Here is a 16,887-nt window from a genome sequence, read left to right as displayed (position 1 = left end):
TGAAAATAAGGGACCAGCAGCCTCAAAAATAAGGGATCAGCAGCCAAAATAAGGGATTTTCCTAGCACAGGTATGTTCAACTTCTGGGCCCCTCCGAGCCAAAGGCAGAAAGCCCAGCCAGCAGCCAAACAAAGCCTCAAGTGGTGGTTCCCACAGCACAGCAACCCAGCAAAGGGGATGCAGCAAGGAAAACCACCATCACCTCTCCGCTGGGAAGCGCTGAGCAAAGGCGAGTCCCCAGGCAACGTGGCCGATTTGATCGGCACAAGGCATGCAAGCTCCACCCCCCCAGTCGTTCTTAGACTCCTTATTGGGTGAGCAATGCAGCCAAGCAACACAGTTGGAGCCTCCCTCCTTCCTGGCTGGCAGGGAGGGAGGGAGAGGAGCTGCTTCCTTTGAAACCTAGGAAATTTAAGGGACATCATCAATAAGGGACAGCAGCAGGACACAGCGCTGGGATAAGGGACTTTCCCGCCAAATAAGGGACGGTTGACAGATATGCATATATGGGGGAAGGAGATTTTGCAAGACTCTTGTTTCCTTTAATATATAAAATGGACTCCTCCTAGTTTCTGCCTTATTCTATTTTTTCCTGTTTCAACAGTTTCAGATGGAGTTTTGACAAAGCTTAGCTTTTTCATTCGCACAAGGAACCCAGAGTACTGCCTAATGCCAGGTCAAATGAATTGTCTGTGGCGCTGAAAGGCAGCAACCCCTTCAGGTGCCAGTCAAAGTTCTATCCCATCAACAGCTTCTCTGATCTTTCTGTAACTGGAAATGCCAGTACAGTAGTTTCAACTCAGGAACCTTCTGTATGAAGCAAGTCGAACTATACATTACATGACTAGGAATCAGCAATGGAAGTGATTTGTGGACATTTATATCTTAATGTTTTGATGGGATTGTTTTATTGTGCATTTTTGTTTACTCCATATGCTGTGCAACCGTTTTCTATGTTTTTGTAAACCATTTTGAAGCCATTTCAGCATCAGGCAGTACAGACGTACCTTGGATCCTGAACACCTTGCGAGTCAAATGTTTTGGCTCCCGAACGCTGCAAACCCAGAAGTGAGTGTTCTGGTTTGCAAACATTCATTGGAACCCGAATGTCCAACATGGCTTCCAATTGGCTGTAGGAGCTTCCTGCAGCCAATCGGAAGCCGTGCCTTGGTTTCTGAACGTTTTGGAAGTCAAACGGACTTCCGGAATGGATTCCGTTTGACTTCTGAGGTACCACTGTATATAAATTAATAAATGCTACTCATAATAATACTTGTGCCCCTTTTGCAGGACAGATTCCTGAATGGCTTGGAACCAGTACTGCTGTTTTATTATATTTGTGTTATTGGCTGCCTTGTGCACCATTTGGTGGAAAGAAAGGATACAAATATAACAAAGCAACAACAAGCACGCTAATAAACAAATGTTCTCAATGAGAAAGTAGCTCAGATAGCCAGAGTTGTCAGCTTGAATAAAATATTAGGGGGGGGGGGGGCAGGTAAGGCCTTCTTCGCAAAACTGATCACATGACATGGTACACCCACCCACCCACCCACCATTTGAACGGCAATGTGCCTATCAACTTTGAGGGGCCCCCGGTCCTCTCAGATATTTTTGAGGGGGGCTGAAGACCCCTCTGCCCCTAGGAGTTGGCTCCTATGCAGATAGCTTCGCCAGACCTTTAAGTCTGCATGGTAAAAGGAAATGATTCCAAACCATGCAGCAAATCCTCTCCCATAGCCAGGCATTAGAAATAACAAATCTCAGTTTAATAATGATTGGAATAAATTTATGGCATACATAGAAACAGAGGTAAAAAATCTAAAAATTACAGTAGGTGCGATATAACACTTATGATGTAAAGAATGGTCTGAGGAGAAGAAACTGCAGATAGAAAAACTTTATAACACATTCCAATACCAAGACGAAGGGAAGTCAGTTAGATTTATCTGTTTTGTAGTTAATGTAGTTAATCTGTTGTTGTCCAATGTTAATTTTTTATGTATTCCTTTTGGTGTGAATGTGTTATGTATGTCTTTTTTGTTTGGTTTAATGTATGAAAATCAATAAAAAAAACTTTAAAAAAAAGAAAGAACAAATCTCAAAGCTCCCTGTGAAATGCGATTGATTGTTAAACCACTCTGGGAATTGTAGGTCTGGGAGGGGAACAGGGGTCTCGTACCAACCCTCAGACCCTTAGCAAACTACAGCTCCCAGAATTCGGGGGGGGGGGGAGCCATGTCTGTTCAAGGTGACATCGCAATGCTTTAAATGTATGATGTGAACATGGCCTTAATTCACCTCCGGTTCACCCGGCAATGGTGAGAACTACTTTCAGGGATTTTTGAACTAATTCTGCAAACTTTGTTTAACGGTAGTTCATTCTGAGCAGTGCAAATGCTGCGCTGCCTGTCCTTGACCTGGGAACCTCCCAGGCAAAAAAACTGAGATGCCGTGGTAGGAAGGCTTTTGATAGCACTCTGGTGTGGCCTTGTACCAGGAATAATTCTGCAGCTAGATGTGGGCTTAGCTACAGTTAACCATAAATCCATCAGGTCTTCTCTTGGATTTGCTGAATGGTGGACAAGGAAACCTTCTCCATTAAACGCACAGAAAGTGATGGAGTTACTGAAAGGATTACTTTGGCCCACTGATTAATCTGCAGTACTTAACTGGTGATGCCCTTTGCCATCTAGTGTCTGTTTTCAGGGTGGAACCCTGCAACTCTCCTCTGTGCCTGTAAGGCTTTTAAGGCAAAGAAGGGAGCTTTTTAAACTAGCCCAGCATGAATCTAAGTGTGATCACAAAAGAGCGCTCACTGGGAGACTAAAGGTACCCCTGCCCGTACAGGCCAGTCGTGTCCGACTCTAGGGTTGTGCGCCCATCTCACTTAAGAGGCCAGGGGCCAGCGCTGTCCGGAGACACTTCCGGGTCACGTGGCCAGCGTGATGAAGCTGCTCTGGTGAGCTGGCACCAGCGCAGCACACGGAAACGCCGTTTACCTTCCCACCGGAGTGGTACCTATTTATCTACTTGCACTTAGGGGTGCTTTCGAACTGCTAGGTGGGCAGGAGCTGGGACCAAAAGACGGGAGCTCACCCCGCCGCCGGGATTCGAACCACCGACCATGTGATCGGCAAGCCCTAGGCGCTGAGGTTTTACCCACAGCGCCACCCGCATCCCCACTGGGAGATTGCTGGGTAATAAATAGTTAAGAACGCTTTTATGCATTGCTAGCATTCAACCTGCTGAGAATGCCAGCGTCCAGCCCTGGCACATGAAAAGAAGTGTGTCTGAACATGCACAGAGCACCTTTTTCCTCGCCCATTGAAAAGAGGACAATGCTGGCCTGAGTGACGCTGGCCCTTTTCATCTTAGAATTTGGGCACTGCCTAAATCCTCAAGGATTAAGAAAGCAACTTAAGAATATTGCCAGCACAGAATAATTTCAGAGTGGCGATAACCTTGCAGATGCCTGACTGTAAGAATTCTCCCTAAGCAGGCTTTTTGAATCATATGTTTATCCCTGCTCATCTCCCTGCTTAAACTGGGATTTGGCACTCTATGAGAAAACAGGCTTCCCTCGAAAGAGGTACCAGTCACGGGATGTTGCCTGGGGACATTTACGATTCATGTGCCTTTGTAGTGATTTTGTTAGCTCCAGGTGGCTGACAGCAAGTCCAGTGCCTGATGGGAAAGATCTGTATATACCATAACAAAGGCAGATTTAAAGAGGGATTTATTTAAAAGAGGATCTGGTGGCTTTGAAGAATGCAATGAAGAGATTTACTACCCTTCCAAATGTACAGTGGAAGATAGCACAGCGACTCTGGACAATTGTGTGTGTGTGTGTAGCGTGTGTAGCACTGGCAGCTGTTCCAATATTTTTAATCGACACCATCTCCAAATGGCTGCTCCTTACTCCCCCACTCCCCTTCCACAGAGGATATATTTTATTCACTTATACACAAATATCTATCTCCATTTTCTCCTCTGAAAGGAAATGCTCAAAGCAGCAAATGAAGTAGAAAAGCAAACACAGGAAATAACATTAGCAACATGGAGCTCCAACCCAGAAATGCACACACGATCAGGTCTTGTAGCTGACTTTTGTAAATGCAGTGGGTCAGCTCAGGTATCATAATCCCTGTGTAATAAAACGTGGGTAAAATCTACAGCTTATCCTTACATCTGAAATGGGAAACTGTGACTTAATGGCCTGGTTCACGACGTAATTTAGTTCCATGCAACAGAGGCTGGGAAAGCCTTGGTCTCTCACACTTCCACTTTCCCTCTCCTTTGGTGCAGTTGCAAGCAGTGGCGGAGGAACCCTCTCTAGCACCCGGGGCGCGATGCCGAGGGGTGGGGCAAAGTGCCTGGTGACGTACACGCAATGTCCATACAGACTGCGCACACGTGGCAGCCCATACGGTTGTTGTGTGAGAGGAGCCCATACTGACTGCACATGCACTCAGCCACTCTATAGCTGGGGGGTGGAAGGGGCCATCTTGTCACCCCCCAGAGTGTCACCCAGGGTGGCCTGCCCCCTCTGCCCACCACTTCGTAAGCCCCTGGTTACAAGGAGATCAGAAGCATGCGCGCCCATGTTTAAACTAGCCACGGTTTCTCACTATGTCTGAAAAGGATAAACCGTGGATAGTTAAAACAATAGTTTACAGAAATACACCAAGGTCAACTCATGGTTTATGATCCTGATTTGTTCCAAAAAACCTTTGACTACAATTTCCGATTCAGATGTTAATGACAAACTGAGGTTAACATGGTTTATGATCCTGATTCGTTCCAATAAAACCTTTAACTACAGTTTCCGATTCAGATGTTAATGACAAACTGAGGTTAACATAAGAACATAAGAAGAGCCGGCTGGTCCCTATAGTCCAGCATCCTGTCTTACAGGGGCCAACCAAATGCTTCTGGAAAACCCACAACCAGGACCCGAGCGTCTGCAGTTTCCAGCAACTGATATTCAGAAGCAGCACCGTCTTCTTTGACCGTGGAGGCAGTGCACAGCCCTTATAGCTAGCAGATGCTGATAAGTCTTATTCCCCAGCCCACTGCCCAGAAATGCACCCAGCTGTTGGCACCGCCATTCTTCCTCTGCCAGCACATGGTGGGCTAGCAATTTTCTGCGCAGGCTAATGACTTTTGCGGAAATTATCTCCAAAGCTGTGAAGCCACAGTCCGCACACAACTCCCACGCCAAGTCCTTTGTGCTGCTGAATAAACACAGCGACGGGCCAAGCTGTCTCCTCCCAAGCTTCACAGGGGGTTTTGCCAGCTTGTGTCACGCAGAACATAACACAGGCTGTCACCTGCCACCCTCTGCTGCATTCCGCCAGGAATGAAAAATATGTGTCTTCCCAGGGGCCCAAGAGAAACCTGTCAGGTCACATGTGCAATGTAAGCAATGCGACTCCCATTAACCTGTCACTAGTTCAACCTGGAGAGAATGGCGTGTTGTGCTTTATTTCTTTTAAGGGCTGTGCTCATCAGGTTCTCCGCTGAAGTTGCCAGGAAGATAGTTAAGTTGTCAGTTAGAGTTGGGAGGAGGCCAACTCCTCTTAAACCACCAGACACTGATCAGATAGTAATGACTCTCAGTCACCGCTGACCTGATCTGGGGAGACACCAGCCACCAGTCTCAAATCTCTTTATTAAATCTCCTTCGGATCGGTTAGCAGAATCACCTTTGACTGGTTAGGTACAGGTGCCTACTTGGGGGAAAAAAGTTTAGCGGAACTGCCCCCTTGCCATTCCTTTGTTCCAGTAATTACTGGCAATGCAAACTTTAAGTGCTTTAGGTAGTAGATTAATCAACTAAATGCTGGTTGATTACAGTGGTGCCCCGCAAGACGAAATTAATTCGTTCCGCAATTTTTGTCATCTAGCGAATTTTTCGTCTTGCGAAGCACGAAATCCCATAGGAATGCATTGAAAATCAATTAATGCGTTCCTATGGTCAAAAAAAGTCCAAACAAAGCCAAATTTGGTACAACAACAGTTTATTAACTGCTCTTTAAAGTCACACATACTGTAAAGAGCAGTTCAAAAATTTAAGGGAAAATAAATTAACTTTATAAACAAAACATGTCTTTGTTTTTAGTCAAAGAAAAAAAGTCGCGAGACGTTTTCGTCTTGCGAAGCAAGCCCATAGGGGAAATTCGTCTTGCGAGGCAAATCGCGAACGGAAAAAACTTTCGTCTAGCGAGTTTTTTGTATTGCGAGGCATTCGTCTTGCGGGGCACCACTGTAATTGGCAGGGATCATTTTAATGTGTCCGGGAAACATAACCACTGGGTCTGAGAGTTAAGGACAGAGTTATCTGGCTGTTTTTAAGCATCTGATTCTTGTTTGAGGTGACTTATACTGCTGTTTATTTCATTTTGAAATGGCATCCCAGTGGTTGCCAATCCCTTTGGGGCATGGGGGCAGATTTGCAAACCGGAGAAACTGTGGTGGGCAGCACGACGCACCGTAACCGTGCACAAACCATGTGGATACACGGTACAACCACCAAGGCACTTCACCAGCTCCCTGATCCTTTCAGCTGGAATTATTTGATTCAGAAGACCTTCTCTGCATGTAAGGCAGATGATCTACCCACATCATTGGTGATATGCATTAAATCCTCTATGGTCATGCTGCTTAACTTATACCAGCCTTGTATTTAAGCACGAGCTTGGCAGCCGTAGGGAAGAAGGCACCGCACAGAAGCAAGTAAGCAGGCTGGCAGAAAATACTTCCTCCTGCCATGGGAATGCAGTGGGCAGCTGACTTAGACACAGAGCTCTCTGTCCTTCTTCTGTCATCTCCTGGCAACCTAGGATTCCCCCCCCCCAGGGTATTATTATTGTTATTTTACAAGGCTGGTTCTCAGATGAAAAAGCTCAAATAGCCCTTGCCAGCCAAACGGTTGTATTGTTGTGCTGTGGGTTTTCTGGGGGAACTGTTAAATTGGGAGCATTTCCGGGGGGGGGGGGGCGACGACTTTATGCAAACCAGGCCAATTTGCATATGACAATTTCCATTGTTTTTGGATTGGACTTGTCATCTGAACGAGCATTCTTTTCCCATGGGAGTTCCGCACTCGCATAACGTTACGGACTAACACCAGCAATCGCTCTGGCATTTTCCAGAGATGATTTGAAAACTTTCAGGCTGGGTTAAACAAGATAGCGACTTCACCAGGAAAATCTGTTTTCCGGGGTAAGCTTTTTGGCATTTCCCCTCTTGTTGCCCTGATGCGTTCCTGGGCTACCCCTCTGAGCACATGCAGACTACAGTTGCAAAGCTCAGCATGGGAATGACTGGAGAGTCAGTGCTGTGGGGCAATTGCTTACAAGCTGACCCATTAGAAAGGAAGGGCTCTAGTCTACTGCTTCATCTGACATGCTTCAGTCTTTCCTTCCAAGAAGATCAGAGGTAGTGTGTGTGTGTGTGTGTGTGTGTGTGTGTGTAAGGACACAGACCAGCAACACACTTGCATCCACATGCAAGGTATGGTCACCAGCTGTGTTTGAATCTACTTAAAGATAAGTTTTACATTTAACAACAACAACATTTTTTATTATTTATACCCCGCCCATCTGGCTGGGTTTCCCCACCCGCTCTGGGAGGTTCCCAACAGAACATTAAAAACACGATAAAAGATCAAACATTAAAACTTCCCTAAACAGGGCTGGTTTCAGATATCTTCTAAAAGTCAGATAGTTGTTTTATTTCCTTGACATCAGGTGGGAGGGCATTCCACAGGGCGGGTGCCACTACCGAGAAGGCCCTTTGCCTGGTTCGCTGTAACTTCTCTTCCTGCAGTGAGGGAACCGCCAAAAGGCCCTCAGCGCTGCACCTCAGGGTCCAGGCTGAACGATGGGGGTGGAGACGCTCCTTCAGGTAAACTGGGCCGAGGCCGTTTAGGGCTTTAAAGGTCAGCACCAACACTTTGAATTGTGATAGGAAACATACTGGGAGCCAACTGGTGTTATATGGTAGTAGTAGTAATAATAATCATACCAAACCTTCCTAGTGGTGCAGCAATAAAACTGCTAGAACATTTAGCAAAGCTAAGCAGGGTCTGGTCTGGTCTCAGATTGGATGGGGGTCTCTGTGTTGAGATTCCTGTATTACAGAGAGTTGGACTAGAGCGGTTCTCAACCTGTGTGTCCCCAGATGTTGTTGGACTACAACTCCCATCATTCCTGAGCTCTGGCCTTGCTAGCTAGGGGCGATGGGAGTTATAGTTCAACAACATCTGGGGACACACAGGTTGAGAAAGGCTGGTTAGATGATCCTTGGGGTTGCCTCCAACTCTACAATTCTCTGACTCTAACAACACTAGAAAAAAGTGATCAGTCAAACATAGGAAGCTGCATTCTATCGAGTCAGACGCCTTGCTTCCTCTAGCTCAGTGTTATCTGTAATGACTGGCAGTAGCTTTCCAGGGTTTTAGATGGCGGATATTCCTAACCCTTCCTTGAGATGCCAAGGATTGAACCTGGAACCTGAATGCAAAGCAGACCCTACAGCCCTTCTCCAAACGTCTACGATGCCGTTATATTTGCCTTAGAAAGCATTGCCTTTCTCTATGCAGAGTAATCAAGACCTAAAGTCTAATTTCTGCACAACATGGGCAAAGCCAGCCTACTAATTATGCCGTTTGAGCCAGAAGAACAAAAATTTGCCTTGCAAAACCCAATAGGCTAGAGGGTGGGGGAAAGGATCTCATTCTTCCATGATGCAGATTAGGCCAGAAGCAATGCATCCTTGTCATTAAAATGGGTCCGAGCTGCTTAATATAGCCAAAATGAGGAGCTCAACCTCCTGTGAGTCACTGTCTTCGCAGGAAGGCTGATGGCTTCCTGGGAGGAACTCAATTCAATTTCTTGGTTTCAGGGTGGATTTTAGTGAGTGACGAAGAGACCAGGCCTCCAGAGCCCTGATTTACTCTCCTAGAATGGTGATTCATTTCTGCAAAGCACAGTGTTCTTAATAAATGACATATGTTTGTTCCTTTCACTAACCCTGTAGGGTTGAAAGTCAGCCTTGCAGCCTATCCCTGCAAAACTGGTTTGTTCAGAAGAACCATATGTTGTCTGAACTGGGCAGCCAGATATGTAGGGCTGGCCAATGTGTGGCCCTCTAGATGTTGTTGGATGACCGCTCCATCATCCTTGCCCCTTGGCCATGCTGACTGGGGCTGATGGGAGTTGGGGACCAACAACATCAGTGAGGCAACAGGGTCCCCATTCCAGACCCAGAGAGAGAAGTGTCCAGTACTGAAGACAGGGCTTGAATTGGAGTCAAAGAATCTGTTTCCACTGACAGCCCAGCTAACATGGTGCCCTGCTGATGCTGTTGGACTACAACTCCCATGAGCCTTAACCAACATAGCCAGCGGTCAGAGAAGATGGGAGCTGTAGTCAAGGATACTGGAACACTGACAACTGCCATCTTACAGGGCATGCCCTGAGACAAATCATTTTATGCATCTATTTATGAATCGCCTTTCACATGTTACTCAAGGCCATTTGCAAACACACCACTAAGTACAGCTAAAAATTCAAAAATAGTACAAAAACACAGCTAAGTACAAATTTAAACGCAATACTGTGGTGCCTTGCAAGACAAAAATAATTCGTTCCGCGAGTCTTTTCGTCTTGCGATGTTTTTCGTCTTGCGAAGCATGGTCTGTCGCAACTGCGCCTCTTCAAGCAGCTTTAAGAAAAAAGTGCAAGATGTTTTCGTCTTGCGAAGCAAGCCCATAGGGAAATTCGTCTAGCGAAGCAATGCAAAACCGAAAAATCCTTTCGTCTAGCGAGTCTTTCGTCTTGTGAGGCATTCGTCTTGCGGGGCACCACTGTACAAAATGGACAACTAAGGCAGAGGCCTTTTTCATCCATCTGGAACAGGTTGGTGAAAAAAGAATGTCTTCAAAAGTTTCTGGAAACTACAAACAGCAGGGGTACCTAAACAGAGATGCTGTTTGGCAAAATTGGGGCAGCCACACTGAAAGTTCTGCTCTGAGTTACAGTGGAGGGGACTTCTGATACTTTAGGGACATGAAGGAGAAATTCCCCCCAACAGCTACAGTGATTTGCTAGGTGTATGAGGTGTTAGGCCATGGGTAGGCAAACTAAGACCCGGGGACCGGATCCAGCCCAATCGCCTTCTCAATCCGGCCCGCAGATGTTCCGGGAATCAGCGTGTTTTTACCTGAGTATAATGTGTCCTATGTGTCCTTTTATTTAAAATGTCTCTCTAGGTTATTTGTGGAGCCTGCCTGGTGTTTTCACATGAGTAGAATGTGTGCTTTTATTTAAAATGCATCTCTGGGTTATTTGTGGGGCATAGGAATTTGTTCATTTGTCCCCCCAAAAATATAGTCTGGCCCCCCCACAAGGTCTGAGGGACAGTGGACCAGCCCCCGACTGAAAAATAAACTACTGTTCCCTTGCCCAAATCTCTGCATCTGAAAATTTTCCTTGCACAGATCTCCAGGGTTTTCAGGGTCCAGATTGCAAAGAGGCACCCAAGCACGGAATTCCCTACAGACATTTGTGCTAAACACGTGAAGGCCAGGCGTGGTGGAAGGGGCACACACATCTCCCAAAGCCCCCTGTAAACTTCTTTCCATTGCATGTTCAGGCTGAGCACTCAAAGAACGTGTAAATTTTTCACAGGGAAAGTGCAAAAAGCAAAAGATTGCAGGAGGCACCACTTGGGTGACTATCAGCGGTAGACTGGTGAAACCAATCAATAAAAGGAAACACCTTTATCAGATTTTGGGGTGTGGGTGGAATTTTTGAGAATGAGCACCCTTTGACCAGTTTATTCTGATGAGCAAGTTAAAGGCTCCCTAAGACTTGCTGAAAAAACACTGAGGTTTCCTGCCGAGATGCAAGTCACGGAGGAAATGAGAAGTTGGTTTCTTTCAAGAGCCTATTGGCTGGAACGCTTCGTGACGGGGAGCTGCTGCAAAGCTGTTGCCTCCCTTTTGTGCGCCTTCTAGCTTGCTACATTTTGGAAGCTCCTCTGAAAACCATTAAAAATAATTGGTGACGCCGTCTCATCTTTAAAAAGAAACAATGGCTTGTTGTGGAACGCCTGAGCCAGGCACACCTTCTGAATATGTGGGTAAACTATTTAGAAGCAGGCATATATTAGAGAGGAACCGTAAGGACCAGTTCTTGAGCACCTTGTCATGGACTGGCTGGAGGCAAAGGAGTGGTGTAAGGCACCAGCCAGGGAACCGCCAAGGGAAGAAGGCTCAGAGCCAGGGGATTGGTGTTGGGATGATGATGAGTGGTCCAAGGGAGAAGGGGGGAGCAGACTGCGGCCTCCTGTTGTTAAGTGTGGCTGTCCAGAAGCCTGTGAGTGCAACTCTTCCCACTTGCGATGTCCAGAAACTGGTATTCAGAGGCACTGCTGCCCCCAACAGCAGAAGTGGAATACAGGTACCATGGCTGATAGTCACTGATAACTTTATCCTCCAAGAATTTGTCAAATCACGGGAGGAATCTGTGGCTAGCCAAGGAGGGGCCAAATGAGGATCCAAAGTGCCAGGGGGTTCAGCTGGGAATGCAAGCTGCACCTCCAGAACCCAAGGAAAGCCTTTTTGGCAAGGCCTGACATGCTGCTGTGTAAACACGGGGCTTGGCTTCTCCTCCGGCGGCAGATAAAAGAGAAGAACAGATAGCTTAAAAGGGAAGGCAGCACACGGTGGCAGAGAGGAAAGGATGCAGCTAATTCCCTGGGAATTAAATCCCTCACATTGAGAGTTTTAGAAGCAAGAAGAAGAAGAAAGGCTGGGGATGAAACTGGATTCGGCAGAACTCTCCTAAGGAAAAAGGGGAAGGTGTTGCATGGAGAGAGACTACAACGCTGCGTGCTGCTTTTGAGTTTGGGGAAGGGAATCACGAGAAGATGGGTGGGTAAAGGGATTAAGGGTGTGTCTGTAAGGAAGCTGGTTCTTGCTTGTGCTTCGGCTCCTAGTGCAGGAGTGTAAACTCTTAAGAGCAGGAGCACCAGAGAACCTCACGCCTATAGTTCTCTTGGAGCTTGTATCCCAGCCAGTTGTCCCTACCCATCAAATTCAGTACTGGTGTCTCTGATGTCCTCCAGATGTTTTGGACCACAACTGCCAACAGCCCCAGCCAAACCATTGTCTGGTTGGGGCTGATGGGAACTGTAGTCCAAAACAGTTTTATTATTTATACCCCACTCATCTGGCTGGATTTTCCCCGCCACTCTGGGTGGCTCTAAATGGTTCCACTAAATGGCTGGGGAGCTCCATGGCTACAGATAGGGGCCTTTTCCACCTGGAAATGCCAGGGATTGGACCTGGGGCATTCTGCATACAAAGCATATCATTCTCCTAACAAACCATTCTGCATACAAACCATATCATTCTCCTAACCCTTCTCTCTCTTTGGTGATCACTCGTAGCCAAGTAAGATTGTCTTCCCTAAACACGGTTTTAACAACGAGTCCCTAAGTGACTGTGGAGGCCAATTCTGGATCCACACGTCCTTCCACAGTGGGGACATTGGTTTCTGGGTGGGAGTTGATCACGGTGTGGATTTGCCAAGCGTGCCTTCCTCCTAGCACGTTTCTCCCTTGCGTCCTGAGTTTGAGTGTCTTCAAAGCCCATGACACCTTTGGTGAAGGCTGTTCTCCAACTGGAGCACTCGCAGGCCAGTGTTTCCCAATTGTCAGTGTTTATACTACATTTTTTTAAGATTTGCCTTGAGACAAACCTCTTTTCTGGCCACCAGCAACTCATACTGCTTACAACACACCCTCCCTGTTGTATATGTAAATCCACTTAAAGGTTATGCTCCATGCAACTGATGAAGCAGAGACTTGTCCACTAATGCTATACAGTGGTGCCCTGCAAGACGAATGCCTCGCAAGACAAAAAACTCGCTAGACGAAAGGGTTTTGCGGTTTTTGAGCTGCTTCGCAAGACGAATTTCCCTATGGGTTTGCTTTGCAAGACGAAAACGTCTTGCGTTTTTTGCAAGTTTGTTTCCTTTTTCTTAACACCGTTAATACAGTTGCGACTTGACTTCGAGGAGCAACTCACAGAACGCGGTGTGGTAGCCTTTTTTGAGGTTTTTGGTGATTTTTGAATCTTTTCCAAAACTTTTCCGACACCGTGCTTCGCAAGACGAAAAATTTGGTAGATGGAAAAGACTCACGGAACGAATTAATTTTGTCTTGCGAGGCACCACTGTAATAAGGCTGCTAGTTTTTAAGATGTCCCAAGACTCAGTTTGACCCCGTGGCAGCTGTCTATCTTGCAACGCCAAACTGTTTCTCTCTCTTTAGATACAGCGTCCCCCCAGCACCAGGGTGTAAGAACATAAGAAGAGCCTCCTGGATCAAACCAATAATAGCCCATCTAGTCCAGGATCCTGTTCTTAGAGCGGCCAACCAGATGCCTGTGGGAAACCGGCAAACAGGACCCAAAACCAAGTACACTCTCCCCTCCTGTGGTTTCCAGCCACTGGTTATTCAGAAGCAATACTGGCTCCAGCCCCGGGGGCAGAGTTCAGCCGTCATAGCTAGCTGGCTACTGTGAAATGTGTCACAGAGCTGTCACCAGCCACTAAGCTCCTTCTCTGGCTCTCCAAAACCATCGAGTAAAACCCTGTGGCTAGCTCTAGAAACAGCTGTTGAAGACCACTGCCCGTTGGTGAGTCCTCAGGTTAAACAAAAGTTGGTAGCCTTTTCCAGTTAATACCACACAACAGGACTGTGTTGCAAAGAGGTGTGTTAATAAAAGGGTGTTGCTGGATTTCAGCCGCAGACAGCAGGGCCAATAGCCAGGGATCATAGATCTGTAGAGTTGGAAGTAACCACGATACAAAATGATTCAATACGAGACGATAATCTTTATTGTCATTGTCCCATACAGAACAACGAAATTGAAAAATCTACATAAAACATTCAAAACCCAACAAGCCTGCTATCCCAGCTATCCCAACCTGGTTAGCCCCCTAAAAACTCTGATACCCCATTTTTAAATACAATATACTCTCATAGAGACTCCTTACACTGCGTTTAAAACCAAAATCGCATTTGGGTAGAAACTGTTTCTCAGGCGGCTAGTCCTAATCTTTATCCTGCCCCACCTAACAGTTCGAAAGCACATCAAAGTGCAAGTAGATAAATAAGTACCGCTCCAGTGGGAAGGTAAACGGCGTTTCCGTGCACTGCTCTGGTTCACCAGAAGCGGCTTAGTCATGCTGGCCACATGGCCCAGAAGCTGTACGCCGATTCCCTTGGCCAATAAAACGAGATGAGCGCCGCAACCCCAGAGTCGGTCACAACTGGACCTAATGGTCAGGGGTCCCTTTACCCCTTTACCTTTTACCTTCTTCCAGAAGGCAGAAGATGAAAGAGATCATTTCCGAGGTTATCCTGCGCTATCTCTGCAGCTTTCTTATGGCACCTGGAAGCATAGATTTGATGCAAGGTGGGAAGTGTTATGTAGTGTAGTTTCACCCTGGGCCAACAGGGGGATATTGTATATAGTTTTCACTCAGGTCTGTAGATAGTTTTCACTCAGGTCCGCGGCAGTTATTTTAGGCGGGAACTCCGGGCTGTGGTGGTTACAATGTTGACAGCCGGCTGCCTATAAATACAGGCCGGCTGAGCTGTTCACAGTTAGTTCTGTTCCAGCTTACCTTAATAAAGAGCTACTTGAAGGAATCGCTGTGCCGGCTGCTATGTCAACCCACAACTTAATAGGAAGAGTGCGATCGGCTATAAATAATTCGTTCGAACAAACCCTGACTCCCCTCCAGGGAGCTTTCAACATCTGCACGCGCTGCCATCTTGGAAACTTGGACCACCCATCTGGTCCAACCCTCTGCAATGCAGGAATCTTTCTCCCAACGTGGTGCTCGAACCCAAGACCTTGAGATCAAGCATCTCACGCTCTGCCGATTGAGCTATCTAAGGTGGGAGCTGCAGTTCAACAACAGTCTGAGCAACACACGTCCCCCCACCCCAATAAAAGGAACATATTGAGTGGCCTCTCTAAATCCACAAATCGAAAAAGCTGTTGGCTGTCTTCCCCTCTGCACAAAGAGCTGGAGAAAGAGCTGGATGGTTTGGCATGAATGCTTTGAAGCTGGCCGATGGCAAGCAATTTATTCGGCCCTCCTCTTGTTTCCCTGCTGAATCGGGTGGGTCTTCCATGCCCAGACTCTTTCGTGCAGGCGCCTCCCTTTCTGGAAAGAGATATTTTGTTTATCCCTTGCAGAGACAGGCCCACCAAGCAGCCGCCAGTGGGAAGGCACCAAAGGGTGCCAACAACACACGTCTACGATGCAAAAAGGTCATCACGTGCCGGGCTGTAATTATACCCCGGAGAGCAGCTCTTTTGGCAGTTTAACTCTGCAGAGGCACAAGCCAAGACTTGTTCACAATGCTAATGGGTGGATAATGAACATGTTTCACTCGGAGGACAAGTCATAGTGTTACAGTAATCTGATGGACAAAATGTTAACATGTTTCTCCACCTGCCGCCCCCCCCTTTAGGTCCTACCTGGAGCCAGTAATAAAGACGTAAAGGAGGAGGCCTCAGGAGGGCTCCTGAAACTAATTAATGCCTGCTTCTACTTGGCATTAAGAAGAACGCTTAGCATTTAAACAGGGGATTTCAAAGTGCTCTACGTATATCATCTCAATTATCTTTAGAACAGGTAATGCACAGGTAATGAGGGGGGAATTAAATCGATGCAAAACAGCAAAACCCTAAAAATAAGTAGTCTGAAATACATAAACGTATGCATTTAATGCTGCAATTAAAACACACTTTAATAAAATTAAAGCAGCAGTTCCATGCACACCCATACTGTACCTGCAGCACTGAATGCAGTAGGATTGCCTAATCCACTAACTTCTTAGCATTCTTCAGTCGCCTCTAAGGTGAGGTACCTTTTGCAAAGGCCATAGATTGTTCGTTCTGCATTTGGAGTCAGTCCCTTACTGTGGCCATCCTTTGGACCTCCCTGCCAATTCACATTAAGAAGGTGCCCTTGCTGTTTTGCTTTAGAGACCTGCTGAAAATGCTTACCCAGACAGGTAATTTAGTTACCTATATTCATTCTAAAGTTGTATTGATTTTCATCTGTGTTTGCATGGTGTTTGTTTTATGCACATTTGTTTTTCATTGCTTTCTGGATTCTAGCTGTGTTTCACTTTGGGCAGCTTTTTGATTAAGCACTTAAATCATCCAAACAAGCCAACAATGCCTTTGTGATCACTGCATTGGAAGGCTAGAACGGGCTCACTTTTTGCTGAGCAGCCAGCCAGCACACTACCTTTGCATTGTCCCTTATATCTCCCTAAGGGAAGATATATGTGTTTAATATTTTAATATTCTGTTGGGAGCCACCCAGGGTGGCTGGGGAAACCCAGCCAGATGGGCGGGGTATAAATAATAAATTGTTGTTGTTGTTGCTTTTTTAGGCTGGAAGCTCAAGGATGGTATAAGATCTCCATATACCCATTGGCTCGGCTCAGGCACAATTAGCAGTGCTGGTTTCCAGTCACAGAAGGTGAACAGGTGAACAGGTGCGATTGGAGAAGTTTCTCCACCAACATCTACCTGTGTTTTCCCACAGCTATATCCTTGCACCTTGCATGAGCACCCTAAGTATCTTGATTTCAGTTTATGCTTATGCTGCAGCTTACAAATATTATTAAATTTGGAAAGGTAGGCAAAGGAAACAATAACATTGTTGGAAACTGTTACAGATAGGTAGCCGTGTTGGTCTGCCATAGTCAAAATAAAAAAAATTCCTTCCTGTAGCACCTTAAAGACCAACTAAGTTAGTTCTTGGTATAAGCTTTCGT

General features: G+C 46.4%; 1 protein-coding gene and 1 long non-coding RNA gene across 2 annotated transcripts in view; one reads left to right on the top strand and one right to left on the bottom strand.

Moving 5' to 3' along the window:
• The window catches only part of SYNE3 (spectrin repeat containing nuclear envelope family member 3), a 104,684-nt gene that overhangs the window by 83,623 nt on the left and 4,174 nt on the right, over positions 1-16,887 (bottom strand). The window lies entirely within an intron of this gene.
• LOC309535685 overlaps positions 15,988-16,887 on the top strand; it is a 54,195-nt gene continuing 53,295 nt past the window's right edge. The window contains exon 1 of the long non-coding RNA XR_014221344.1: positions 15,988-16,113. This is a non-coding gene — a long non-coding RNA (uncharacterized lncRNA). The remainder of the gene's footprint in view (positions 16,114-16,887) is intronic.

The sequence above is a fragment of the Podarcis vaucheri genome (assembly GCF_965113315.1).
Source record: "Podarcis vaucheri genome assembly, chromosome: 1".
NCBI lineage: Eukaryota > Metazoa > Chordata > Lepidosauria > Squamata > Lacertidae > Podarcis > Podarcis vaucheri.
This window is presented reverse-complemented; position numbering and strand designations above follow the sequence as displayed.